The sequence below is a fragment of the Ostrinia furnacalis genome, unplaced genomic scaffold (assembly GCF_004193835.3).
Source record: "Ostrinia furnacalis isolate ACB-3 unplaced genomic scaffold, ASM419383v2 OfSCF1607, whole genome shotgun sequence".
NCBI lineage: Eukaryota > Metazoa > Arthropoda > Insecta > Lepidoptera > Crambidae > Ostrinia > Ostrinia furnacalis.
This window is the reverse complement of record NW_021131846.1, coordinates 225,404-247,392: the sequence shown is the minus strand read 5'-3', so window position 1 is coordinate 247,392 and position 21,989 is coordinate 225,404.

Genomic DNA, 21,989 nt, shown 5'->3' with positions numbered 1-21,989 from the left:
TGTCACCCTTGATGCTAGCTCACCATGGTTAAGTTTATTATCCCCACTAATCCACCGTTGGATTTCCCCTAACTCCTTTTACAGTTCTATAACCCCTAAGCAATATTATCTCCGACCCTTGTAAAGATTGTCTTGTCGTTCATGTCAGAGATCTCAACATTATTTCTCTTTGTAATCTAAGGAGGTTCGCAGAATTGCTGACTTCTATTGACGTTGCTTTTTAATATTCCAGTAATGGCAAGAACCTATTTACAAGTCATTATTCTTATTTAAACAATACTATATTATATTAACAAGGATGAGGTCTAGGGAAACGAATTTTTTTCCTAATAAATTCTATTTTCAACTTCCAGTTTTTTTACCTTTTATCCTACAGCCAGAGATCTCCTCTTAAATTAATTTAGCATTCCATTAGGTACGCCACAACTCAAACAGACTGTTAAATAAAGCTCGTCAATCCAAATAAACTGATTATGTTAATAACTAAGTGCTCTACATAATGTAAAATGCCAAGAAAAATATTCCGCGCGACGCGAAACGGTAACAAAAATATAACATTCGTATTCGTGCCTAAGTTTCGTCGTACATTTTCCGTATAAAATTTTGTCTTTACAGAAACTCTGGAAGGTAAACAAAAGATGAAGGTTGATTTATTACCAGACTCGTTCGAGCCAGAAGTAGGGTAATCAGTGCACGTTGTCGATGGTTTTGGTATCGATAATGTTGCTACGATAGACGAAAATTTAAATATGAGGAAACGTATAGCTCTATTAATAATTACTTGAAAACCCATAATGTATCTTGTGAATTTGGTGTTACTTAACAATACGGATATAAAATATCATTTAAACAATAGCTCTCTACACACAGTTTTTCTGTTAACACACACAAATTTTTACTAAATGTGTTTCATCGTAACGTCGAGTAAAAATCTTTCTACGAATTATCAAGCGAGTATGTAACTGTACATCCATTAATGCTATTAATGCTATTACGCACTCAGCGCAAATTGACGATAAAGCCCAATCATATTGACAAGGGTTCGCAGGCAATTTGCTTTAAGGCATTGCTAAACAGAATGGGTTCCTAGCTACGTACAAAGCGCTATATCGCTGAGTGGTGTTGTACTGCGATAGTACAGCACATTGTGAAACAGAGCGCGGACCCTTGACGTTTGGCGAAGCCTGGTTTCTGTAACTATACGGTTATGGTTTGCCCAGAAAATGCGTGGTTATCGTGTGTGTCTAAACCAGGCTTTAAAGAGCTTCCTCGTTGTGGATAAAAAAAACTGTCCACAAAAATATCAAAGATTTTTTTCTTGTTTAGAACTTATCTTTTGTCTTAGTTCAATCGGTTACCAATCAACCTGGTTAAGGTTTTATTTCTATCGATATTTCACAGGTCCATCACTAAACTATTCACGTATGTCCCCCTATGGAATGAAACAAATAAGATATTGTTACACGCGCGTCAGAGTGCACAGCCTCGGCACTATGTCAGGGGAATCCATTAACATGAAGATATCAATTTTACTATCAAATTCTATTTTCGATGCTTTACAGCTGCCGTTTTATTACGTGAAAAATAACGACCTTCGGAGATGAAATACTAAAATGTAATAACACTTTCATAGCTGTTACGTTGGGGGCGTATGTTGTATAAAACGAACTAGTTCCTGACCTCAGTTCAACCCGCGTGCATTTTGGTCTGTCACAGAAAATTTTAACCACGCAGCACGCACATCCCATCCCAACTAATCCCAACTAATATTATAAATGCGAAAGTAACTCTGTCTGTCTGTCTGTCTGTCTGTCTGTCTGTTACGCTTTCCCGCTTAAACCTCGCAACCGATTTTGATGAAAGGACAATGACCAAAAATGTATGGAGTGTGGTCCAAATGTCCACCACGAACGAGACCTATGTAGTAAAATAGTCTACTAAATACTGATTCATTATAACCAAACCGCAATCAAAAATATGCTGTCAGTAAAAAGTTATGACTGAATAAAAAGTCTGTTTTTTACCTTTTCATCCGAAAAATGTTCTTGATATCATTCTATCCATTGCATATTTTGGACTAATCTACGCATGTTATGTCATGTCGCATGTGGCGCGGGGTCATAGATGAATTTTATTAAATATTATACTAGCTGTGCCTACGACTTTGTACGCGTAAAAATAGTTTGAATAATATTTCCCCTTTTTACAACATTTGTCTTTACTGCTCCGCCCCTATTGGTTGTAAGGTGATGTTATTTATCCTAAAACCTTCCTTGATAAATGGGCTACCCATAACAAACATAATTTTTCAAATCGGACCAGTAGTTCCTGAGATAAGTGCGTAAACTACTACAATTTTTAAACAGTCATAACTTTTTACTGACAGCTTATTTTTTTTTCGCCCCATACTGAAAGTTAATCTCTATTTAATGGACTATAAGCCAATATAGGTCTCATTGGTGGTGGACATTTGGACCACTTTTGGTCATTGTCCTTTGGCATAGAGATAGTTTGAGTCCCGGGAAAGAACATAGGATAGTTTTTATCCCGGTTTTTGAAACAGGGACGCGCGCGATAAAGTTTTTCTGTGACAGACAAAATTCCACGCGGGCGAAGCCGCGGGCGGAAAGCTAGTTTCTAATATAGAAGCGAAAGGTCACTGATTGACTGACTGCCTAACTCACTCATCACGAAATCTCAGAAACTACAAGTGCTAGGAATATCAAATTTTGCATGGGGGTTCCGTTTAAAACGTAGGTGCTAACAAAGACGGGAAGACCCAAAGTTAAAAATACCCAAAGTTGCAGACCATTTTTTAAAAAATTTAATATCCTCACGCTCACATCGATATACATTCTGGAAATATGCACATTCGTCTTTAAAAATATGCACTTCTTCTTAAAGAGGAAAGACACTCATAATTTAAACACCCGACATAAAGATAAACTCTTTCTGCCACAATCTAGAATTAAAAAACTTAACTGCAGCCCACTATAATATTTATGTCAGTAAAAATTTATAATAAAATACCTATTGAGATAAAAAACCAAACTAAATTCAAAATTTTCAAGAACCAATTAAAAAAATATTTAATTACCAACTGCTTTTATACATTAGATGAATTCTTTAATAGTAAACAAACTCTTTTAAGATAAGGCATCTCATAATGTAAGTTGCTAGACCTAAGTTTAGACTAGTCCTCTCTCACCACTAATATTGCAATACCCATTAACGGGTTATTAAGTTATAAGCTCATTGTTTAGATTAAGACCCAATTGTAAACACTTAATATGCAATAAAAAATTTGAATTTTGAATTTTGAATTTTGCAAAATTCAACCCCTAAGGGGGTAAAACGGGGTCCACGCGTACGAAGTCGTATTTTATTTCTATAACTAGTGGCCACCCGCGACTTCGTACACGTAGATCCCGTTTTACCCCCTTAGGAGTGGAGTTTCGTAAAATCCTTTCTTAGCGGATGCCTACGTCATAACATCTACCTGCATGCCAAATTTCAGCCCGATCCGTCCAATGGTTTGGGCTGCGCGTTGATAGATCACTATGTTGTCAGTCAGTCACTTTTGTGTTATTATATGTATTTAGATTCCACTCTCCTTCTCAGACCAGCCTATTTTAATAACTTGTCTAAAAGTGGTGATAGAGCAAGTATTTGGGACGTGTAATGAGTGTCCTGAAAAGGGTCTACTCTAAAGTTACAATAATAATTCGAATTCGAATTTAAAGTATGAAGTGGTGTTCCTCACTACAAGTTCGCGAGCACGTCTGTATATTTACATACAAAGTTAGTATTGACATAGCAAGTTAGAACATTACTCAATCCACGTATTACGAGTTCCAAGACTTTTGTGTCTTTTGGAGCCATAATACACATAATGAGTTTACAAATTTCAGCAAAGAGAACTTCGCTACTGAATTATATTCGTTTTCGTTAGGGCGCGTCCACTTCACGTTAAATATTTACGTTTTTTTTTTCAGAAAGTAGCTCAGTTGGTAGTTCGATCCGCGCGTCAACTGCTGGATTATTTATTTATTTATTAATAGGTACAGTTACAGTACATAGAATACTACTTATTTAGTAAAAATACTTTATTAATTTTAACTTTTTGCATATAATCACTGTACAGTGGCAGACTTTATGCCGGATGGCATTTTGTACCAGTCAACCACTGGTCCAGCCGAAAAAGTAAGGCGGTGCAAATTATAACAGTGTAATGATGAACGTACAGTATATTATTGTGGTGAACGTACTGTTATNGGGCGCCGGACGAGGCGACGCTTGTTTTGACTAACACTTACTTACAGGAACAGATATTAATTAAGTACAAAGTTTAATTTAATATGTTGTTACTCTAATGAATAATGTTAATGCTATGATATAGTTATTTTTCTAAAAATTATTCACTGGATGTTGTTGAATTTATCACTGAATTAGATCTTGAACCGAAGTAAATAAAAAGTTGTTTTAACTCACAGGATGATGCACTTCATTTTACGATGCACTAAACGGGATTCGAAGTGTTGACCTTGGAACTGGAACACTGTAGTTGAACTCGTTGACACTGGACACGTAGACACGACTTGCAGAGCAGGATACAGCGGGATATAGAAGAGCGATGCGCGACCACTGGAGAGCCGGGATAATTTCGGCTTTGGATGAACCGGGATACTTCCGGCCTCTGGATGATGATGAGTCCAAACCGGGATGACGACGATGATGACGACGATGATGATGATGACGGACACTGGGCTATGATAGTTCGGGTGATGACGATGTTGGATGCGTGGCACTGCTGATTATTTTTGCACACTTGGAGACGTCCTTGAGATGTACATTTACATCCCTTCTCGCTGACACCAATGTTATGACGGGGTATTAAAATGTCTTTTTAAAAAACAATTATTTTTTATTCACTGAAATTCGTTTACTTTAAACACAAAATTTACTTTGAATACCCGAATTGACTCTACTTTGAATGCCCGAAAGTTAGAGGTCCTTACTGTATGGATGCCCGGTCTGAACTGCGCCTCCGAACTGGAGGTTCAGGCTCGCTGCATCGTGAAAATGCTGACTCTGCAGGTTAGGATGGCAATACAGCAGTTTAGCCAACATTTTCAAGGTGTAACAGTATGAGTAATGAACATGCAACTTACAATAATGTAGGTAGCTTCTATAACTTATTTTAAATGATTAATCTATCATTTAGCTTTGAGTAGAATTATTAAAATATTTTTTTTTACAATATTCCGTTTTTTAGTTTTCTTAATACATATTTTTACCAATTACAGAGCTCTATTNTCCGAACTGGAGGTTCAGGCTCGCTGCATCGTGAAAATGCTGACTCTGCAGGTTAGGATGGCAATACAGCAGTTTAGCCAACATTTTCAAGGTGTAACAGTACGTCGGGGGAAATTATTTAAAACACTCGCCCCTCTCGATGTTACACTCATTTTCCACCTCAAAAACTTTCTGAAAGCAATATATTTGCGTGTTTTGAGATATGGTCTTAAAGAGCAATTCCTGACATGGCTCAATAAGACTGATGGTTCGAAGTAAGCAGTCGTATTTCTTATTCGCTTACGTTGATTAAACCTTACATACAACTTATGTCATAATGCAAAAAAAATATATGATGCGTGTTCTTGTGAATCGAACATAGAAGTCGAGAGACTTAATTACCTTACCAATATGATATTTCATTTAATGTAGCATAAGCCACGACTATTTTTCATAGTAACTAAGTTACGGGATTGTGTTGCACTGGAAATCCTTCGTTTTTTTCCAACTGCCTTTAAAAGTTTATCAGAATTTTCAGGCTGAATTTTATTATAATGAAGTCGGTTAGTCTTTTAGAATGCTTTACATAAACTTTAATAATGTTTTAAATTAAATGCCGCTTGGTAAGCTTCGCCTTAATAAGCAACAAAAAGTGAGGTGACGCTCGCTTTAAGATGTGGTATTTTCTCTCTGAAGAATGAGCTTTTAAATTAGATCGTAATTTTATAAATGTGCTTACATGAATCTCGTTTATTAATTAAGTCGTTGTTCTGTTTCCATGATGTTTATTTTCTCTATTATTACAATTTCGAAGAAGTATGGTTGGAATATAGGGACAATAACTCGCTCATTTTCGGACAATCAAAAAGCGATAATTAAGATTATGAAAATACGTTGAAATATTATTGAATTTCAAGGACAAGATATGCACGATTATAGGTTTTCGCTTTATCATATTTAACAGATTGCAGATTGTGTGAATTTTAATGTCTAATTTTCCTATACAATGTATTTTGTTTTTGGAATAAATAAATTGAATTGAATTGAATTGAATTAACACAAACAAAACGATACCAAATCAAAGACCAACTGTAAATTCTTGAGATGAATCGAAAGCAAAATTATTTGTTCTTTTACTGTTCTCCCAAAGGCTGTGTTTTATTACTGCTGTAGACAGTCATCTTGGTAAATTGCAAGTCAAAGTTTTGTGTCGGCTTATACGTTGAAGTACAGTTACGGTAACTTCTTATGCTAGCGATTTGTTTAAAGTAGATCTAGACTTCGTAGAAAAGCTTTAAGTTTTTCAGTACTCTGCTACAGGTGTGTACTTGAAAGTATCACCACAAATTAATTTTGGCAAGAATTATTACTGGCATAGTTGAGAATTAATGATATTGTTGTTTTCAGTGTGGTACAATCAGCGTAAAATAGTTCGAAACAGCCAAAGTAGGCAAAAAGCTCCCAATACTTACGTCTTTGTTACAATTGGAATAACGTAGTGATATCAAAATGGCCACTTTGGATGTCATGAAGTATTTGATAGATGCAGGCTGCTACCGACCGGTCAATACGGAAATCATTAGACAAGGCAGTACGAACGACCTGTGGCTGAAATGATGATGAAAAATATACAGCAGGTCCAGGTTTCTCATAAAGATTTGGGTTATTTAGTTATTATCTTCTTAGGTGAAAACCTCAATAGCTTCAGAAGTTTATGGAGGTTAAACCACCCTATACAAGTCGAGTGCTCGCTCACAGCGCCGCTTGGCTTTCATTACTGACGTTGAATATGATTGATTGTCGATATGTGATAGTCAGCATGTGCCTATATTGTACTCGAGGAAATTACTTGGAAAACAGCGTTATGACGACAAAAACACTAGAACAACAACAACTAATATTGCAGAGATTTGGAGCTTTGTGAGGAGCAAACTTTTTGTATTCATCCTTGTAAATAATAATACTATTCATAGGTACTATTCATGACTTCTATATGATCGGTATTCTATGGGTTATACTCGTCTGATATAAAAAAATACCTTTACGTAGTTAATTGAAACTTATAGGCGCTTTTTGTGTTGACCAGGGACCGTCATGAAAATAAAAAAATATATTTCCCAAATACAATTTTAACTACCTGTTAGTTTTAATTTTGTTAATATTTAACCATTGCATTAGTAGCAAAATTAGACAATTGGTTATTTTAACTACGGATCAAAAAACTGGGCCTTGATTTTACCACGAATACTTTTGCGAAGATATTTTAGATTGAAGTATCAAGTTCTGGATTTATTCTCTCAATCCCAAGTGTGATAGAGAATAATGGCGTAATGCATCCAGAATGGAGAGCCTTCTGCAGGGATAACCAAGCAATCGCGCGCTAATGTGCGCATCTGGGGAATGTATGAGGCGGCCGAGGGCGTAACATATCATTACCTACTTTCTTTTTATTTGCGTCTTTTGCATGTGCGGTCCAATAAGGGATTGATAAATGAATGCGGTGCAAACAGGATAATGGAGTAAATAAAATGATTTGACGACAATTTATAATTTTATGGGATCCTTTTGATTAAAGCAAAATGGTACAAACTCAAAAATACTCAACTCAAAAATATGATTGAGAAAGAATCAAGAAACTTTTATGTTCGCTGAGAAAAATGTTTGGTGATTCTTAACGTAGGTAACTACCCCTTGAATTTTCGCCTGCGCACTTTGTTTTATAAGTAGTTTTTCTTTTTTGGTACCTTCGCTTGCTAATTCTACATGATTGCTTGGCAGTTTTAAACTTGAGACGTGTAAGTAATTTACTTCAACCTAGGTACATACCTACTAGTATCCACCGCGTAAATCTTCCTCAGGTCCCATTCTTGACACTGGTCCCATTCTTGTCACTGGTCCTCAATATGCCTGCAAGGGATAACGAAGCAATCGGGCCTAATGCGGTCCATTTGTGAGGCAGCAGTTTTGGATGGGCGACAAATTGCGCCGTGCCATTGACGGCCTCATCTACACTGGATAGTATGTGCTAAATCAATATCACTGTGATTGTGGTATCTGCTGGGGACAGATTGGGGACATTCATTATTAGGTCTGCCATTTTTGGGCGATTAGTTTGAAAGCGGTGATGGAGGGTATCTTCTGTGGGAATAATTGCTATAATATCACGATAATTAATAGTTCATTAGTGAGTTCAATGGCAATGGTATAGAGCAGTAGGACACTCATGTAAAGTCGCGGCTTGTAAAATCCAGTTAGAAATAATGATTCAAACAGATGGCTGTAGTATGGTAAAAGCCAAAACACACGATGCGTTGCGGCGCTGCACCGCTCGTGTGCCCGCCATAGATAAAATTCTATGTAAGATGACGCATCGACAACGTACCGGCGTCGCACCGCCACCGCCACGCATCGTGTGCTTTGGTTCTTAGGCAGGAAATTATCTTTCGCATTATGGTACGTAGAGAACTAAATCACTAACGAACCACCCCAAAACAATTTCTACTCGACTTGGTTGCGTCTTTCCGGTCATGGAAATTGCCCTGACCGCCTTGAACTACAATATAGAGTTATAACAGTAGCATCACTATGGATTGCGTGACTACGAGCTGTAGTTCTATTCTGGTTATCCTTAAACTAACCAGCTAGAATTTTAGATCATGTCGTGTGTTAAAATACCTACACATTTTTAGGTATAAACACCTGAAATCTCAAGTGGAGCATGCAGATTACAATTCCAATTGTAGGTACTTAGTACCCGTCAATGTTCATCATCTTTTGATTTTGATTAGTGGAATAAGTTTCACATATTACCTTCACATTTAAAACATAGAAAATAGGTTAGAACATAAGTTTTAAAGGAATTTGACTTAGTACATAGCATATGCTCTAATAAATCTAGTCTTCTTCTTCCTCGGTCCCTCACTGATGAGGATCGCGAACACAGATAGAGTTGCTCCACTGACTGCGGTCATAAGCTGTGTGGACCGCACGATACAAACTTCCGCCCACCGTCTTCCTCACCGCGTCTGACCATCTCGTCGGTGCCCTGTCCCGTATAATAAATCTAGTACCCCTGCTGAATATCTTTATACTATGGTAGAGCATTGTGATCAATCCCCGCCCTTACTCTGTGCTGCTGAAACACAATAAATTGCGCTGCTTTGCATAAGGCATTATCTAAATAGCTAGTTTGTTGTGTGGAAAAATACCGAGGAAAGAGCCATTTGCGGGAATAGCATTCAAGTGGGAGAAACTAGGCTTTCAGAGGTTATATTATTCTTTGTGTATTCTTACACCAACAGGTGAAAGAGCAGACTTTTAGACCGTCTAGACAGTGATATATTGGTTTGTATAATGTTTATTTGTTGCATGATTTATTTATCATAAGCATAGAGCTGTGTTTCCTAAAGTTTTCTTTGTCATATGGTTCTGTTATGGCCCGGTAATTATGACACTGTCCTGTCCCTTGTGACCCATTAAGTAATTTTACTAATAATCAGTAAAATAGTAATGAATACTTGAATGGGAAAACCCGCACTTCATCATCATCATCATTTCAGCCATAGGACGTCCACTGCCGAAAATACATAGTCAATCCAATGATTTCCAAAAAAAAAATATATGGAAAAACCCGCACTCACTCGTAAAATAGGAAAATTGCTACTGCATCTACTTCGGTATGTGGTAGCGCTTGAATCTCAGTAACATCTACTTTCCTATTTTTTTAAATAATTTACATGACTGCCCACGATCTTTTAAATGCATTGCGTATACCTACGTTCACTCTAAAGAATTCAGTACGAATTGAAATAATCTTGGACTGTGTGAGCACACAAAAGTTAGTCGTGACTCAATAACGCAAAATCACGGTTTCCCTATCACATATGATGTAAATCACCATAAAATCGCTATCCACCATCCGACCGTCATCTATCGGAGGATTTATCTCAGTCCACGCCTCACAAATGGCACACATTAGAGGGCATTGCTTCGTTATCAGATGGGAGAGCGTCACCTGCTATTTTTAAACGACTTAAAAATGAGGTCGTTGGGTTTCTTAGAGATAACTTGGTTTGGTTCGTTAAGTTAATGAGCGTATTAGACTCACTAGGTTTACGTTACGTTTTCGTTCACCTTATCTGCAGTATTTTCGCGTACCTATTAGATCAAAATGTCCCTATGTTAATTTGGCTGAATTTAAGATGGTTCCAAAAGAAAACTAGCGTCATATTCTGTAGAGCATGGAACACGATGTGTGGGTGCTAACTTGGTTAAATAAATTTTATCAAATTATACTGTGTTAAGAGAATTTATAAACTGTGTTTGAAATAAATATTTTTTTCTTCTTTTTTAAATTAAACTCTTAAAAATGTAACAAAGCTAATACCTCTTGCAATTTAATGGGAAAGACAACCATTTTATTCTATCTGCTATACTTTTACAATAAAAAGCTACGCTTTAGTTTTCTCTAATTTTCCTTGAAAAGCGAAGAAAGTTAGATGATATGCGAGTTGGGAGAAGTTTTAGACAACATTATAAATACGGCGCGTTAGTGAGACACTCGACTCGAATGGCTTGGAAAATAACTTTTTACTTCAACAGATATATTACAGTAGGCTTCATCCCCATATCTCCCACGCAAAAGTATGGAAGTAAACTTTGCGAATAGACTAAGAGTTGGTGAACGCCAGACCTACGTCATTTTATAAAAGCTGAAAGTTTGTTAGTGTATGCTCCCAATATAGGATAGAATGTTGGTGAATCATGAAGTTTGGGTCATCGTGGCTTTGGCAGCTATCCTAAAAAAACTGTCTGGCAAGGAGTTGGAACTGTCAAAACTGTCTGGCTGATGTGGAAACAACTTCTAATCATTGCCCAAATATTATACATAAAAATCAGATTTTACGGTATAACGTAAGTAGAATTACAGCCTATTGAATATACAGCCTATTGAATTTACAGAAAAAGCCACTGTAAAAGTTAGGCTTCCAATCTCCTTGCCAGACAGTTTTTTTAGGATAGCTACCAAAGCCACGATGACCCAAACTTCATGATTCACCAACATTCTATCCTATATTGGGAGCATACGCTGACAAACTTTCAGCTTTTATAAAATGACGTAGGTCTGGCGTTCACTAGCTCTTAGTCTAGAATATATCTTCTCTTTTCAACTCTGTCACTTGTCCTACGAAGTTGCGATGAGCAAGCGAGACTGGCAGAACAAAACACAATACACGTTTAAAAGTCAGAGCACACTTATCAACCCGGAAAGGGATCAACAACGAATCACCTTTCGCCGCGAGGCGAAGCGTTTAGTTTGGTGCGTAAAGTATGCGTTGCAGTACGGAGTACACAAAGAATACTGACCGCCTCGAGTTGATACGGTTACGATCTGTTTCCAGGTTGATAAGTGTGCTTCGTCCTTAAGTGATACGTTTTGATAAGTTCTGTTCTCAGATAACAGCTGAAAGTTTGTTATAAATATCATTTCAAGCTCATTGTGCTGTTCAATTCAATAAATAAACATTCAAAGGGTTACATACAAGCCACACATACAAGCCACAGAAGAAATAGACACATACAAAGCATCCTTTGTGAATACAGACCGATAAGTCTACTGAATATACCTCTTTTGTACTTGAACGGCTTAGAAAAACAAGTTTTCACAGAAGTTTCACAATAAAACGAGGTCTACTTTCATTTCAGCGCACGTTTGAAGGGCGAAGGGCAGGGATGGTGAGTCAGCGGCACGCGGTATCGACACGTGAATTCGTTGATTTTTAAAGTTCATAAAAGTTTCTATTTCAATAAGACCTAGAATAGTTTGAAGGACATTTTAAGAGCTTTATAGCTGTAGAATAATATATATTTTTTGGGATAGATATAAGGGTAGCCATTTTTTCAGGGAATCCCAAACCTTTGTGTGACCTCATTTCCAGATAGTGGACACAGATTTTGTCTTTGAGGCCTCTGAAATTACACAAACTGTCTTAATTTAATTTTACTCTTGGTAAATTGGTCTAGTCTTGTTGTAATTACATCGCCATTTGTGTAAGCGGACACAATAGAAAATCAATTTTCGTGAGCTGAGGACAGTCTGCGCGAATAAAAGACGTAGACAAGTAATTATTTTCTATTGTCGTTAGGACGATGGTGCCTACAAGTAAGTACTTAAGTACATTTAAACAGGCTTTAGGTACAAATTAGATTTTCAGTTAGGTTTTTCGTCAGGTACCTTCTTAAAATTTGATTTTCTTGAAAAAGGTTTAGCATCCCTTTCCTAGGGTCTCCTCAGTAACACATACTTGTACACGGGGTAGTGTCTTGTTGATAATTCAGCTCAGTGACCATAGTTTTATTGACCGTACGGTATGTGAAGCGAATTTCTAAACTCGAAAAGTGCTACGTTACGCAAATCTACTTAAGTGGAAAGAAAGAAAGAAAAAATGAAAGGATACCTTTTTGAGGATTTCGTTGCTTCGCCTAAATTCTAGACTCAAGTGTTGTATTGGAACATTCAGATTCACTTTAGTAGATTCAAAAGTAGGGTAGTCATAAATAGATAGAACACACTTTTTACACCACACGAAAGAAAAGAAAAAATACACAGAAACTTATACTATTACAATCTACAATTTTTATACACAAATGACATGCAAAAAACTGTGTACGTTTAGTAATAAACAGCATTAATTTAAAAAATCTAAATCAACTACTGAATAGGATTTGATCAGCTTTAAGGAAAAGTTGCTCTTAGCTCTACAAAATGAATCAAGAGTGAATATTGTGAATTTTCTTATTGGTAGGTACAAGTGCTGTTCGGTAATATCCACTGTAAAGAAGAAGACAGCTGACAAAAAAAGTTCAAAACAGTTTTAAAATGCACTTCGTATAATATGCTAATTTGAGCTCTAAAGTTATGCTAATAACACCGTCGTTTAATCATCTAGCTAGACTAACAGGATGAAAAAGAAAAGTTCATTACCCCTTTTTACGTCGTCCTGTAGCTGGTCTCTTTTACGTCCCTCGTAAAAAGAAAAATTTACATTTGATCGATGAAAAAATAAAATGAGTCCCGAAATAAAAAATATTTCAAAATGATGACTTGAGTGGGTTACCATTTTTATTTACCAGTTATGGAGAGGACAGGCAAAGGAAAAGGTACAGGAAAAGTTCTTAAGTTCAAGTAAAACATGTACTTATGTATTTTTCAGGTATTACAGTAATATCTGAAAATAAAGACTACGTGAGCGCGATAAATAAAAAAAACTCAAAAACACAAACGTAAACAAAAGAATGTCCAACTCGCACTGTGAAAATCTTTTCGCGTACAAAAACATTATGTCTTAGTCGTTGTCCGACGATATTAATTACGCCCCCCATTTGTGTAACGGTGGCGTGCGAGCAGAGCCGCGGGACGAAATATGGCCTCGTTTGGGCGCGGAGCCGAAGCGGTCGAGATTTGTACCTGCTCATCAATTATTGCGTTTTACTTTGGAAAAATGTTTTGATTCTATTCCAATTTTGTTGTTTACAGTTGCATTTTAGACTGCATAAGAAGGTACAATTGAAAGTCAATTGAGTTGTTGACACCACCAATGTGTTGACAAACTTTTCCACAACGCAATTTAGTCAGTAATAAGAAACAATCACTTCACACGACTCTTCAATTCACTATTTATAGATTTCAGAACAAACAACTACGTAAACATCTTGTTTTCAGTTAAAACCAATCACAGATTTCAAGCCTGGAATAGAGTGTTTTTGAAGAGTTGTGTCTAGTAATTAATTGGTTATCGGTAACAACTACTCGAATACCTTCGAGCCGCAACTTAAGCTCCCATTTTCATAGAAATTGGAATTTGAAGATGTTAATTTAAATGTTATTTGACCTGTCTGGATTTTGGTCTCTATAATATGACTAATAGGAAACAAAGCAAGACTTATCTTGATTATCACCCGTATTCACAAACATTACTATGAGGTCTCACAGTGCGTGTGGTTGCACTTGGTCACACACGAACCAATCACAGAGCTCTTTTCAACGCTGTGCATTTGATTTGCTGCTTCACTTAAGCAAGCATCGTTTGTGAATACAGGTGTAGGTATAATATGTTATTTGGCTGTCCGGATACTGGTCTCTATAAAACTAAAGGTTAGATATCTAACCGATAGATAAACTTGCATGTTTAATAACATGCAAGTTTATCTGGCTTTATTCGACCGCAATGTTCCTTTTATTCCTTTTTGATGCAGCGTTAAAACGGTTGAGTACTTTATAAAGGATGCGTCTCTCTTCATACGGACGATAAGGGTTGGTTTGATGCAAACGGCCGGGCTTTAATGGACCATCAACGAAGGCTTCAAGCTTCACATTTGACAGGTTAATGTTTTTCAAAGGGTTAAATTTTTCACACAAACGCTTTTCAGGAAACTCCATCAACATTTAAACGTTTATAATGCTCTAAAATGGAGCTTTGCAGTAAAATAAAAATATAAGGCAAGAAAAATACAGATCAGCGTTTTTGGCAAAATGGTGATTAAATTGACATTCGAATGTAGCGTTCTATCGAAATGTTTCATAAACGTTAACGTTAACTATTACATAATATTGAACTGTATTTATGAAACAGTACTGCCATATTTGGGATGTAGTACTACAATAGTAACAAAAGGGTTCCTGAAATAAAAAAAAAATGTTAAATCAACACACTTGTCTATTGCCTTAAAATATTTGCTTGTCAAATTATTTTTATACTAGTCTTACCTTAAATGATGATACCCATCAGAAAAAATCTACATTGGATTCTGGTGAATGTTTATAATGAAAGGGAATCAGAGCTGTAATTTGAAGTTGCGGTAGTTGAATAGTTGTTGAACACTTACGAGCGGGTGCGGTCGCTTTTAGCAGATTTAGCGTTAACTCGACGCATTTACATGCCCAAACGATACAAATTGCTGGCTGGACAGAGAGACGGTTCTATTGAAGTAATATGACGAACCATAAACAAGTAAAACCTATTCCACGTTCTACCTTTTTAGCAAACACAAGAAAAACAAAAATGTTCTATTGTAAAGCTTCAAAGCGAGTTTTAGTAGACTGAATACAAGCGCATTCGCCAACTGTTACTACCCCTAGTAGACAAGGTTACAGCCAAATTGAAGATACAAAGATTCCTTTTGAAAGCAACGGAAAAATGGTTTGATGTTTTGCGGTACCATGTGCAATGCACATTGTGCATAGAAGCTGGATAACACACTAGAGAATTATGAGTATATTGAGTCTGTTGTTTAAAAATTTAGTTAAAATCCAGTTTGTTTCAGTTTCAGTTATTTCAAACACTTTGGTATACTTAAACCCCCTTATTACAAAAAGTTACGCCCGTATTCACAAACGATGCTTGCTTCAGAGAAGCAGCAAATCTAACGCACATCGTTGAATAGAGCTCTGTGATTGGTTCGTGTGTCACCCTGTGCGTCTACGCGCACTGTGAGACCTCATAGTGATGTTTGTGAATACGGACGTTAGTCTCAGTTTGAACCCTGGTTTAAATTGACATTTTGTATGGAAATGTCATTTTAGGCCAGAGTTCGTCTCGGGTTTAACTTTTTTGTAACAAAGGCCCAAAAAGTCCATATCATAGCACATTGGCTATTACGTCACGTTTAATAGCTAAAATGTTTCGTAATTTTCTAGTGCCATGCCATTATTAGGTCCATACAATGTGCACTATTAAGTACCCCGTGGTTTCTGATTTTGTGCATGTTTCGGAAGCTGTGTGACGTTATTAGCACCAATGACTCTATTAGTGTCACGTGCACCGCTTTGTGGTCGCGGTCACCGTGCCTGATTTGAAAGTCATATTATGTATGTGCCACTACATGTTAACATGATTTGTGAATTACATAAAAAAAAAACTAGCAGTACTTAAAATGTTCATAATCTAATCTATATATAAAAAAGCGAAAGACTGTCTGACTGACTGATAGACTCACTCACTCATCACGAAATCTCAGAAACTACAAGTGCTAGGAGTCTCAAATTTTGCTTAGGGGTGGGTTCTCATGTAGGTGCTCACTAAGAACGGATTTTACGAAACTCCACCCCTAAGGAGGAAAAACGGGATCCACGAGTACGAAGTCGCATGCGGCCGCTAGTTATTATTATTATTATTAATATACATCTTATGAATAAAAAGTAAATAATAACTTCATTGAATTGGTTCACAACGCTTTAATAAAAAAGTCTAGGCTTCGAAAGGCCGGTATGAGTCCGATAAAAGACTCACGCATGCATGCATATACATCTGCGAATATTCACAATGGAGTACAGACTGGATATTTACACTTCAATAGTTTTAATCGTTGGAAGAGTTGGATATATCATAGTTTTTGTATAACTATAACAAATGACATAAGTAGGCTAAAACACAAACGGTTAGCAAAAACAGCGAATCAGTTTAGCTATCCCGAGAGGCAATGCTGATATAGTCTTCGGGGTTCCATTCATTTTTGCATATACCTAAGTGAAGTTTAGATTTTTTTATACGAAGGTCATGTCTTTTGGTGTTGCTATACAGGGGGTCCAAAAAGTAGTGCCAAGCCGAAGCCCACAGGTAGATCATCACTAGGGCTATCCGAATCACCCCCATGTATTATGTTCGATTTTCGCGTCACATCACGTGTCAATCAGTATGTATCTTCTGAAATCCCTAAGTGACACAAACAAACAATTCAGCAGTTTTTCTTTCAGACCCACGTTTCCTATATTAGTGAAAACAAACAAGGAAAAATCGATTTCCTTTTTTGACCGTTACTTACCAAGGCTGCATTATTTTATTAGCCAACTAGCTTTTGCCCGCGGCTTCACCCGCGTGAAATTTAGTTTGTCACAGATCGTCATAAAATTTAGCATAATATGTTATTCTGGGTTATAAACAATAATACTCTAAAGTTTCATCAAAATCTGTTCAGTAGTTTCTGCGTGAAAGAGTAACAAACATCGAGACATCCAAACTTTCACCTTTATAATAGTAGGATATTAGTAGGATATTTTCTATATCATAGAACCACAGTGTTATTTGTAAATTCAAATTAGGCAGGATCTCTGGATAGTGAATGATATGGAAAAGAACATAGATCTATTCGTCGGCGCAGATTGATGAATATAGATGAGTAGAAATGTGTTTTATTGGGTTGCGCTGTTGTGCTTGGGAGTCCATCGATGTCCGTAATAAAGTAGAGCGGCGTATTATCGATGTCATATCGATTATGCGGAAAAATGCTTTATAAAATTATGTTTTTGCTAAGATATTTAGAGAGGACTTATTGTTAAATAAAACAGTGATATTTTTAAATAATTTCTACTGGGTGAATGGGCTCCGAAAACCGTAAAGATAGTTGTCTGAAATTCATAAGCTTTTGTTTGTGTTACAATAGTGTCACAATATTTCTTTGTCAGTTTATTTTGTTGTAATGCTAAATTGAAAAGTATGTTAACTAAGAATAATATTTTGTCACAATCATGAGTTCTTTTCAAAGCACATTACATGAGACCAATTTAACTACACACACTGACATTTATCTACACGCAATCGGAGCATCGAAATAAATGTATCGATAAATTCCCAAGTCTAGATACTATTTAAGGGGCACATCACGTGCGCCGGAGTTAATCAAGTTCCGAAAGAACTACGCAGGGTATACATTAACAGTTCCCGACTACCCTACTACATTAAAGGTAGTAATGTAATTTATCGCTGGGCCGATTGAACGCTCTAGTATTGATAGTTTCGACAAATACAGCCCCTGTTAAGAAAAAGAGTGTATAGTTGAAGGTTTTCGGAGTTTGATGTTACGTGACCCTTATTTGTGCGAATTACGTGATAAAACGAAGAGCAACTTCTGAAAAAGCTTTTTGGGGAACTTCAAACGATGTAAGTATCGTTGTACAAGACTGTTGTTTCTTGATGTTTTCAGTCGATAACCAGCGTTCATTATAGAAAGAAATAACATTATTAATTGATTAAATTGAACATTGAAGAATCGGGAAGGATTTAATTTTTTTGTGATTGTCTATTGAAAACAAATTATTTTTTGTCGAAACGGATTCGTTTGTTGGAAAAACAAATCGGAAATGCAACACAAAGAAATAAGGAAATGTGGAAACTGAANTCCGAACTGGAGGTTCAGGCTCGCTGCATCGTGAAAATGCTGACTCTGCAGGTTATGATGGCAATACAGCAGTTTAGCCAACATTTTCAAGGTGTAACAGTGCGAAGAGATGGGTCGTTCAGAATAGTCAGTCAAGTGAAAAACTTATTCAGCGAGACAACGGATCTTCGCAAAAGGGCAAGTTGGATCTCATACATAAATACATAAAACTATCATCCGAATATCCTTTATTACGACGGTAAATAAAATAAAAAAACGTCATATACAGACGGCGGTACGCTCCAACGAACTAGAAGGATCGCAGTGGGAAACCGTATAACTGAAAATTCGCGAAATTGCGGCTTCATATTCAGGATTAAAGTTCGCAGTTTTAAATGCAAATGTTTTCATTTTATTTGACTATTTGTTAAAAAGCCTTGCGTGAAGCAGGATTTTTAAGTTGTTTTTTTTAATAATGCGACATAGGCGTAGCCCAACGTTCACAGCTCTTTTAGTTATCTCTGGAATAGAATATTCTCCCAACATAAGCCTTTTTTGTGCATTATTCTTCATCCACTTATAGAAGTTCGTTCGTTTCATCCAAATGACGTCCACAGCTGGACAAATGCTTCCCCCAAAGATTTCACTCGAATCCAGGCACCTCCCTCTATCTTCACCAGATCGTCAGTCCACCTAGTGGGGGACTTCCTTACACTCGTGGTCAATATTCGAGAACTTTTCTGCCCCAGCGGCCATCAGCTCTGCGAGCTATGAGCTATAGAAGTAAATATGTTTAATAAAACGAAACATAGAACACCAAAATATTTTTCAAATAAAGTACGACAAATATATCGCATTCGTCTTCAGGTGTTCTCTTATAATTTTGTTTCCATAAACTTGGGAGTATTATATCAAAAATATGACTTTCCTCAAATAAAAAAGCGTCATATCCAGAGACGATCTTTCCGCGCCACTGGGCTAGAAGAGTGTGACGTCCCGCCGGAAAACCGCGTAACCGAGAATTTACAACAAAATGTGCCGTTTTTAAAATACGACCATTTTGTGTGTGAACAAATACGGCGGTATCGACTTTTTGCTATAGCCCGCAAATGTGATACGTATTTGCAACATTGCGCAAAAAGGGAAACCGTTATCTGAATAAAATTCAGTTGTATTGTTTAAAATATTTTATTTCACTCTACGTCTTTAATTATCAGGACTACTTTATTAATAAAACACTTTTTTTTAACTTTAAAGATGGTTTTATGAATAAAATTCATCTTTTATTATTATTTTTTAATAAAATAATTAATTTGCTTAGATAAAAATTTAACTTTGAGAAATATTTGCCTATCGGTACGTATTAATATTAACTCATTTTCAACCGACTTAAAAAAAGGAGGAGGTTCTCAATTCGACCCGTATGTTTTTTTTTTTCTATGTTTGTTACGCGATAACTCCGCCAATTATGAACCGATTTGAACAAATCTTTTTTCGGCGTATAGGTAATACCTCAAGGGTGGTCCCATTTAAATTTAATAATAGAAAAAACAACCCCCAAGGGTGGAAAATTGGAGATGAACTTTTTTATACGCAATNTCCGAACTGGAGGTTCAGGCTCGCTGCATCGTGAAAATGCTGACTCTGCAGGTTAGGATGGCAATACAGCAGTTTAGCCAACATTTTCAAGGTGTAACAGTACGAAGTCGCGGGCGGCCGCTAGTAGCTCTATAAGTATAGTTTTGATTGCGGTCAAAAGCTATATAGATTTAAGCTACACAAAAGCTTGTGTGACAATAAATGAAGTTAGTCTTGTATTAACTAAAATAAAGACAATACTTAGTAAAGAAATTTAAAGATTAACTTAGTAAAAAAATAATTTGGAAAATATGAGATGCGTGGCAGGCATTGTGTATCTTTTATTTTGTCTTGTGTGAACTTCGTCCCGCCTTTGTTCATCAGAAATAATGTATAATTCAAATGATAAAATAGTTTTTCAAATCGGTGTAGTAGTTTCGGAGCCTATTCAAAACAAACAAACAATCTTTCCTGTTTATAAATTAGTGTAGAAAACTGATAAGTTAAAAAAAAAAACGTTGTCCATTCTTTCAGTACACACCCTGTATTATGCCAGTTACGACAGTTAGTTCAAAATTAAGTTTGCCGTATCTATAAATACTCATTTTATCAGTTGAGTTAACTATCCCCAAAGTTGTATTAATACTATTTTGAGATAGAATCAATACCACTTAGAACTTTGAAGTATTAATGATTACTAGAACTGGCTCAGTTCAGAATTATGTTTATTGGTTAATGTTTGAAGTTAAGAGTTGTACTAAAATAACTTAATAATTATTGATATACATTGGTAAACGATGATCATTTAGGTATTAGTAGCCATTTGTATGTTTATGCTGAGCACATTGCCTAAGGTTTTATTAATGCAAAATGGCGGAGTTTTTTTGTGGGCCTGTAGGCCTAGGATTCGCGCCGCGAAGCGTTTATCACGCCGTTTTATCGATTTTACGCGATAAGCCCATACATTTGTCGGCTAGAATTATTATCGATAAGATTTTATCACGGCACACATCCTGGCCGTGCCTGCAGTCGCTTTTTTTTAATCTGCAACGAAGAAGCTCTTAGTCTGTATCTCACCTAATGGAGAGTAAAGATCAGGCTGAAGGTGGAAGTGAGCTTTACCCAAAATCCCTTAGTACAGACGAACTAATAAGTCTGCTACCAGTGTAATAAGATAATTTGGTTTTAATATAAATGCACAATTTTAGCGCTGGTTCAATTTCTTTAATCTTTTCTACATAATTTACTTCATAATATGTTTATTAGAACTAGTCCATTTTTATATCTCAAAACTAACACTTTCTCTGTATTTAATCATCTCTATTCAACTACCCGCAGTGTGACGGCGTTGAGTCGAAAACTTTTTCGCAAAAGCTACATTCGAAGCTGGCCAAAGTTCAAGCCGTTCTCACGGTTGGCGAGCTTACGTTTTCGAGCTTTCGATTTAAATTTTCATCGGGCTGCCGCAAATTCTAAGGTGTGTTTTATTTTGTACAGCTGCCACAGTATACCTAGTGTTTATTTACGTCTTGCTAGAATAGTTATGAGTTTTTGGACTTTTACGATCTAGAATTGGGTAAGTTGACTCCACTCCCCAGTAATTTTATTTAAAGCACAACTTTTTTAAATAATAATAATTATTATTCATTTATTTCACCCACATACAGATTTAAGGCACTTCATTTTGGTCTTAAACTTAATTGATTCTAAATTACTGTAAATTCAGATTTTATTTAGTTTAATTGATATTATAAAGTAGTGACGTCACTAGCTAGTTCGTTCGTTCGTTTCAGCCGAAAGACGTCCACAGCTGGACAAAGGCCTCCCCCAAGGATTTCCACAAAGACTGGTCCTGCGCCACTCGCATCCAGGCGGCTCCGATTGCTACGATTTTATCGATTCTGCGGGCTATGTCAGTCACTCTGGTTCTCCTACGGAACTCCTCATTTCTGATTCGATCACGC